This window comes from Pelmatolapia mariae, linkage group LG17 (assembly GCF_036321145.2).
Source record: "Pelmatolapia mariae isolate MD_Pm_ZW linkage group LG17, Pm_UMD_F_2, whole genome shotgun sequence".
NCBI lineage: Eukaryota > Metazoa > Chordata > Actinopteri > Cichliformes > Cichlidae > Pelmatolapia > Pelmatolapia mariae.
In genome coordinates this window covers 34,983,280-34,992,265 of record NC_086242.1, presented here as the reverse complement: position 1 = coordinate 34,992,265, position 8,986 = coordinate 34,983,280, and the positions used below count along the sequence as shown (strand labels likewise).

The 8,986-nt window shown below is 36.7% G+C and overlaps 1 protein-coding gene across 1 annotated transcript in view; it reads left to right on the top strand.

Moving 5' to 3' along the window:
- The first annotated feature begins 89 nt into the window (after positions 1-89).
- Positions 90-8,986, top strand: part of zgc:162331 (uncharacterized protein LOC793007 homolog) — a 36,238-nt gene continuing 27,341 nt past the window's right edge. Inside the window, exon 1 of the mRNA XM_063500429.1 lies at positions 90-212. The gene's annotated coding sequence lies outside the window, so the exon portion shown is untranslated. The remainder of the gene's footprint in view (positions 213-8,986) is intronic.

Genomic DNA, 8,986 nt, shown 5'->3' with positions numbered 1-8,986 from the left:
GAGGGGGGGGTACGGTCCTCCAGGGAGAGCGTAAAGTTCTGAGTTTGGGCTGTGCGCCTTAACGCACAGACGGCGGAGCCTGATCGGGTTCTCGGTGAGGTGAGAGAGCTTGGCTGAGCTTTACTTCCACGGTGACTTTCACTCGCACCGTACACTACACACGAAGGTCCCCCTCTTCCTCTATGTGTGTGTGACGCTCTCCGAAGCATCAGGTGAGCGTGCCGGCGCATTTATCGGACTGCATAGGTATGCTAATTAATCCCAAGGTTTCCCCACCCTCTGTGACTGTGAGGCCACCAATCAGGGCGGGTGAAAAAAGTTTGCACAAGGGTGTGTGTGTGTGTGTGTGTGTGTGTGTGTGTGTGTGTGTGTGTGTGTGTGTGTGTGTGTGTGTGCAAAACACACATACACACACAAAAAAAACGTGTTCAAGGGATGAGAAGGAAATACCGCGAGATTAATCAATTATGTAAAAAAAACAGTGGCTCGTACACAAAAACTGTTTCTCTTATAAAGTGAATCATAGCAATTATCAGAAGGTTTCTAAAGTCATAAAACAAAGCGCCTCATAGAAGCAACAAATCGATCAGGTCAAACAATCACGAAACAGTGATCCAATCAAATAAAACAAACAAGAACGCAGCAAGAGGACAAAACATTATTCTGTTATAATTATACAATTATTTTCCCCCCGAAGAGAGGGAGTAAGTAATCAGCCTGTCTGTCTGTTTGTCAGCAGTCTAGCGTCCACAGTTGTTGAGATATCATTTTCAAACTTTGAGTGACGGTAGATACCAATAATAGCTCGAGCTGATTTAATTTTGCTGAAACATCAAGGTCACACCAAATGTGAAAACCAGTAGAAACGTTTTATCACCCACATTTTTTTATAGATCATCTTCAAACTTCACAACAATATACTGGCCCTGTGCGACATGAGTACCCAGGCTGAAGAAGCATTTGACCTTGACCTTCATCGTTAATGGCTAAGATCAAAGTTGACCTTGAAGAAAAATTTCAGGAAACCATATCGAGTAATATGTCATATGTAAGACCATCAAGACAGCTGCACAACACTTGTGCAGAGAAGTGACACAGTGTATTTGATTTGATTTTTTCAATATGACATCACAAAAAAATCACACATTGCATTAATATCTTAAAATATCAAGTTTTTAGAGCTTATAGAAGCCAAAGATTTCAGCAAGTTCTGCTCAAGTCATATGGTTAAAGATAATAGCATACAAGGTCAAAGGTCAGTGTCACACAAATTAGGGAAAAAAACTGTGGCTCATATATTAGTATATATTAGTCATCGGGGGACATGAGCAACAGGCTAATGTCATGTTGTAATAAAAGCATCATAAAGCATCAAAGTGTTAGCATAGCTCTTAACCTTCTGTGGAAATGTCACTGTTGTTCTTTAATGTTTCAAAATGCAAAGTTGGGAGTTTTGCTTTGAAAAATTTTTTGGACAGTGGGTGTGCATAGTCCTAACTTTTGGAACTGCAACATAAATGAGGGGTTAATGGAGAAAAATGTATGTATATAGGTTTAAACTATGTTATTCTGTATGTAACAGAAATCCCTAACACACCAGCAGGTATAAAAACATAACACAGGAGGCCAGTATGGAAACCACTGACGTGTGGCCACATTCATACACTGCCATCTAGAGGATTCACCGAGTTAATGGTATCAAGTGAAGTTTCTAAACAGCTTTCCTTCGCCAGACTCCTGCTGGCCCTGACAATAATGTTAGTGTTTAGCCTATTGCTAATCCAGGTAGAGAAAAAATATATGTTTTTTATTTTTGCTGAAAATTTTGACTCTATTGGGATTAATACAACCTTTATCTTTAAACAGTTATCAAAAGGTAACTGTTATTGTATCTTCTAATATATGAAGAAATAATGAAACGTAATTCATAAAGTAACTTCTATTATAGATAGATAATAACAGTTTAATTTTTTTTAATTCTTTGCAACAGTAAAAAAAATATTTCTATAAATGTTAAGAATTTAGTACTAAGGGTTCCCAAATCATTTTTCTCTTTTAACAGAAAGGATTTTTAAATCTCTGTTTGAGTAACGCTACAGAGAACATAAGCTTTTTCTCAGTGAATGTGTTTAATCCCAACATGGCAGTTTTCCATCCATTTTCAGTCCTTTAGTATTTTTCTAAGACTGAGGATGTTATTCAGGGTGCTGATGTTTATTAATAGCCTTCAAAAATGTCGTGATTTTATTGAAATCATCCTATTGTTAGGAATATGATCTTAAAACAACAGAAATTGTCTTTGTGGATCCATCTCCATTGCTTGCACCAAACAGTTCACATCTGTGATTTATTGTTATATGTATATATATATAATATATTATTGTAGAGTCTAGAACATGCTGTCGATATTGAAAGTTCTGCCCTGCATTTGTTTCAATCACATCTTTCTAATAGAATCCAATTTATTCATGTAAATGGAAGTCTTCTTCACACAAAAAGGTTCATTATGTAGTTCCACAGGGCTCCATGTTAGAACCAGTTCTGTTTACATTATACATGCTTACCTTAGGCAGTATCATTCAGAGGCATAGCATACATTTTCATGGGTATGTTGATGATACCCAACTCTATTTTTCCATGAAGTCAGATAACACACACCAATTACTTAAACTACAGGAACATCTTAAAGACATAAAGACCTGGATGGCCTCTAATTTCCTGCTTCTAAATTCAGATAAAACTGAGGTAAGTGTATTCGGCCCTGAAAATCTTAGAAATATGGTATCTAACCAGATTCCAGTTCTGGGTGGCATTACCTTGGCCTCCAGTAACACTGTGAGGAATCCTGGAGTCATTTTTGACCAGGATATGTCCTTCAATGCACATATTAAACAAAAATGTAGGACTCCTCATAACAAATCAATGAACAGAAAATATGACAGAGAAGGAAACAGTTGCACATCAACAGGCTTTGTATACTCTGAGACCCCTCAGTTGTTCACACCTGCTGCATGTTTATATCACTTTACTTGTTAAATATAATAAAGTTTTATGCGGAGCTTCTCTGAAATCCTGCTTATCCAGAGAAGGGGAGCTGTCCACCCTTCTGTGGTGCTGAAGGCTGCTCATTAGCAGCAGTTTGTTTTCAACACATCATTAGTTCGAGGCATGATCAGTACAGAACTGTGTTGACTACAGGTTAAATGTTGTGTTTCTATGCATTTATGATAAAATAATAGAATGTTTAAAAAGTAAATAATGGTGGATAAATAATTAGAATATGTCTAATTAAAATAGGAGTAGAGACAGTATATGAAATGTTTAAAATGGAATGTTTTTTAAAAAAAAAATAGGAGGTCTGGTTGAATTTGAATTCATTAAGAAAAGCCAGGGGCAATTTAAAAAAACTGGAAAACTTCTTCTATGCTGAAAAACCAACTGGTGGACCATCTCACCGCTAATTAGCTTAATTAGTAACATGACTGGGTTTCAGAAGTAACGGTGAAGGAGAAGGGTTCAGGGAATCCACAGAAATCTCTGTACACACTTCAGTGCAAGAGAAAATTGTAGCATGCAAAGAAAATATACATATGTACACAAGATCCAGAAACAATGCTGCCTTTTCTGGGCCTGAGCTCATTTTAGGATGAAGTGAAGATAGAAGTGAAGATTACAGAAGTGAAGATTACAGAAGTGAAGATTACATGAACACAGGTTTCCACTCAGATGTCTTTTTGATGTCAAAGACATTCTACACATTCGGCATCAGCACAGATTTGTGGTTTTTAAAAAAAGGCCAGGTGCTACACTAGTCCTTAACTAGTAAGCCACTTAAAGCAAGACATTTTATCAAACACAAATGCAACACACAAGACTCCAGTCTGTAGAATATCTTAAGTAGTAGCGAGGGAATGAGAAGATTAACAAAAGGTGAGGTTATCGCAGGATGAATGGGCAGGAAGCGCGGAGATATCTTGCCCCTGAAACACAAAGGTGTGGTCAAATACTGTTCACCTGCTGTAGATATTTGTTTTTAGGTCTGCCACTTCTTCCTTTGTCATCCATTTGTCCAGTTTCCTCAGATATCTTCAAGGACATGCTGCACAACATGCTAAAATATGTCAGTAGTGCTTTGTGATTAACGTTTTTGGTGTAAAAATACTATTTTATGCCAGTGAAACTGTCATCTTTGGCATTTTTCATAGATTTTGCTAAAGATATGGGAACAAGTTGATTTGTGTGACAGGCTACAAGTAACAAGCAGACCAAAGATATCATTTAAAATTGGTTCTTTGCTAAGTTATCTGTTATGTGTATGGTTCATACCTTGGGTCGCATGCTTGAATGCTTGAATGTTTTGGTGTTTAGTGATTTAACAAGAATAAAAAAAAATCTTATGATAATGGTCAGATACAAGGACTGGACTGAAAGAAACTCCAAAGAAAATCTTTTAAAAGTTCAGAAAACTGGGAAGCTATAGCTCAAGAGCACTTAAAACATTACAAAAAAGCCTGGAGGATATCAAGAAATGAGGGGTAGCTCAAGACTTTCGTATAGCACTGAAGAAGAAGTAGAAAAACACTGCTTTATAATCTCTAACAAGCATAGAGGTAGTGTTTAAGTGACACACCTGTGTCCAATGTTTAATGAGGGAGGCATCAGCTTTAAAAGTAAATTATATACACTTAAAAAAAATGTAAAAATGTAAAAAAGTTCTACATTTAAAAAGTTGTGTTTGTGCTGTTTTCAGCAAAATGTAGGTTTCAGATCTTTGCCAATCGTTGCTTTGTGCGCTCTGATTTCCACCGTTGAACTGCATTAACCTCTGATAGCTACAAGATGGTGCTGTATACCTCCCCAAGGTATGTTTTTGGAGCATTTGGCATGGTTTGTTTTATAGATGGCACTCTTATAGATACACATCCACTGTAAAATAAAAGGTAAACAGAAATGGAATCTAGATTAAGGCTGAACATTTTAATTCATTTATTATTAGAAACAGTTGATATTATATTATGATAATCCAAACTGAGAGCCAAATCCACCTCAGTTCACATGAAATAGTTTGTAGTTTTCACTCAATTCTTTAAAAACTATAAACATATTTTTAAAGACATTTATACCAATTTGTGCTCCTATTCATTTTTTATAAATTAAAATGCCTCACTCTCATTAACTCTTCTTAAAACAGCAGCGTCTAATCCCTTTTTGTACCAGTTATTACTGGACTCTTACTGCAGCCAGGTCCCGCGGTGTAGATCAGACAGGAGGTCAGACACTCTACAGGACTCCCAAAGTCCCCCAGCCTCTCGGCGTGTCACTGCAGGTTCACATGTTTATCTGACTGCTTATTTTTAATCTGCCACTGTTGCTTCCCTCCCAAATTAACATCAACGCTGCGGGGAGTCACCCAAAGCTCAGATCTTCCCTTAAATCCTCATCCTACAGATTAGGAAGTGGTTAAGTGTTCCAATCCTGAGAACTAAGTTGAGTGTGCAGGTGTGGAAACCAGAGAAGAATCAAAGTGGAAGCATTAACTTTTAACTTCTGATTACAGTTTACATTTAATCATTACATTACATTACATTTAATCTCAGTGTTTTCTCCTCCCTCGTGTATCATGTTTGTCTTTCCCTTCTATTTTACACTCCTTTGGTCTTCAGATGCTGTGATGGTGCAGTTTCCCCCACAGAGATCAATAACTTCTCATCTCATGTGTCACAGTTACCTCAGTGATGGCAAAGCAGAATTTTCAGGCTACGCTCCAGCTCTCAACAAGTCAATCAACCAGTGTGGGCAGTACATTTCCCCCCCCATTAAATATTAATAACAAATAACAAATAAAACTAAAAGCACTTCTGTTTAGTCCAAACAAACAAACCCAATCTTGTGTCACACACTACAATACTTCAGTAACCGCTCAAGGAACCTCTTGTGGGAAGTTATTCCCCAGCTGGGCCACAGTTTTTGAACAGTCTATGATTTGAACCAGCAGCTTTGCCCTTCAAATCCCCTCTGTCATGTTTGACTGCCTCCTTCCTCTGGGGTCAAATGTGGTTTGTCTCAGCAGGAACAGATGCTTCAAGATACAACTGGTTCTCATCAAAAAAAAAAAAAGAAACTAAAAAAAGAAACACATCATTAATGCCGTAGAAAGATGAATCCAATCAGGGCAGATCTTTTTTTAATCTACAGTTTCCCACTGTGCTGCAGTAAGACCCTGTAAGCTGTTTATCGCTGGTATGATGATGTTGTGTCTGCGTTATATGCAGTGCTGATAGACTGAAAGTAATGAGGCAGCTTCATTTGGAAGCAGACAGGTCTAGAGCAAAATATATATATATACAACTCAGTATAAAATATGAACGAAGCCTTTGGTGACATAGATCCACAATCTTGCAACAGTTGGCAACACCTGACTCCTAATCTTACTGCAAGAGCGTTTACAATCTGTCTAAGCTAGGAACCAAATAAAAGACACGAGTCAGGCAGTTTGAGCAATAAGACTTTTTTTCATCTTTAATAAGATTTAATGTCAAAGAAAAGGCACTGAGTAATACTTTAGAGAAGTGATGTCTAAAAAAAACGTTAAACATAAGGAACTGAAGAGCACAGAGGACAGGAATGCAAACAGACATCAGACAGGGAGACGGGACCATAAACAGACAGGGAACTAATAGGGAACGAATGAATAGGAAAACAAAAAGAAGGCAGGCGGTCAATCATAAAGGAGGCAACAACAAAAAACAAAACACACATGCAGGAAGTAAAAACACAATAAGACGCATGAGCAAATTACCTGTCAAAATAAAACAGGAAGTAAGGAAAAGAGAGGCAATAACTCACACAAAAAAATATGAAGACAAGAAATGAGGGAGAGAAGTCAGAAGGAAACATACTAGGAAACTAGCATGGATTGAGAAAACAGCAGTCAAATATACCAAACAAAGACCCTCTGTTTTCTATTCAAGGCATCCCAGCTTCACTTTCCCATAACGTTGGTGAAAGCACATAAGCATGCTGGCCAATATACAAAACTTTCAGTGCTGCAAAGGATGATTTTGGCTTCTTGAGGTCAGCTGAAAAAAATGTTCAGTATAGGAGCTGATAGCAGCTAAACTTTGAGAAAATAGTGCCTGCTTTTATATATCTACATCAAATTTGTAGCTGGATTTCATTTTTTGAAATGAAAACAGAAAATGAAAAAAGCTGATTGATCGGTCTGGTTTCAATGAAAATGGAGAAAAACAGTCACAACAAAATGACATAACTGCAGGAAAGCCTAAATGATAGTATAAGGTAAAATATAGTGTGTAAACAGTGTCTGTCACTTTCAGGAAGGTCAGCTTCCTTTCCGGGTGCTGCTTTATTGTAGGTTTTTATGAATACTCTGCAAATATTAAACATTAATTCTCTCTTGAGATCTTTTAGCTCTAGTTTGGTCTCCACCTTCTTCCACCTTAGAAGAATTTGAGGCTCATTATCTGTTAAATGCTTTGATAAGACCACAAACACCACAAACAACACCAGTTCCGAGACTCAGATTATTTGAGGTGATGCTAAGCTAAGCTAAGCTAAGCTAAGCTAAGACAACCAGTGGTTATAGTTCTGTGTAAGCACCCCTGACATTCAAAGCAGGCATTAATAATCTAAACCTTAGGTGCTAATTCAATTTCAACACTATATAGTAATTCACCTCCTGTACTGTTGTCATGAACAGAGACATTAGCTAAAGCCACCCTTAAAAACCTTTTTTTCTGCTTTTTAACCTGCTTTTGGAGAGTCCTACATTTGAAGAGCTTTAGTTTGTAGCTTCATTTTTTAGCACTTTTAATGTAGATTTTAATCATTTTGAGTTTCTGCAATCTACAATATGTTTGTTTTTGTACAAGCAGCTGGGTATACTAATCTGTGCTCCTTTGATTGGAAATGATGAGCTGAATGAATTCACTCGTGGGTGCTGCCAACATACACTGTTTGAAAGTTAGAACTTTTCTTTTTTGCAGTATAATCTTTAACAGTATTATCAGAAGCTGTGACAATTAAGACGAACTTTACATATGAAGTCTTTAATATTAAGTTTAAAAAATACAAAAACCGTTAAAAAAAGACTCAAACAAGAAACAGTGTTGCACATTAGATCTGAACAATTCGATTAACATGGAGTAATATGTGTAATTTAAACCACTAAGTCCTTTATTAAACAGAAAGAGTCAAGTCCAAATCTAACTGTTACTTTTAGTTCGAAATCTATTTTAATGCGTGATCATAAAACCAAAACAATGATCAAAAATGCTCTGCATTGTGGGAGAAAGCTGCAAAATTGGGTGGCTCTTAGGATGATGTCATAACATTCCCACATAAAGCTATTTGATATTTAAATAAAATATAAACTATCAGACGCTGATGTTTTTATAAATATATATCCATGTGATACAGTGACAGAATACATAAGAGTGTATACAATTGCTTGAACATAACAGCTACAGACAGACAGAAATGAAAACACACAGAGAAACAAGAAAACGTGAGTGCTCTGTTTCTCTATTATATAACAGTATTTAATGTGCTCTAAGATGTCGCATTAGGGATTAGGCTGATAGTGACTGTGCTGCAGATTGTCTCCGCCTCAGTGTACACGCACACAGACAGACTTCTAATGTTTAATATTCCTCATACTAACCACACTGTACATGCAGGAAGCTTTATTATTCATCAGAGCAAAATGAGGTTTCTCTCTCTGGTTGATAAGCTGGCTTTTTTATGTTGTGATGTTCCATGCTCTCCCAGACATCAAAACTTAAGACTGATGTTTGCAAAAACTGGGAAATCTGGTGTTAATATTCTAGCTTTTTAAGAAAAACAGCCAGTGCAAGGAGGATGAATGCTTTAAAATTAATATGCTGCTTTTTAGCTATTTCTATAGCTACTTTTTGGTTTGTTTGTTTTTGATTTTCATTTTCATTTAAATAAAAACTGTGATCAC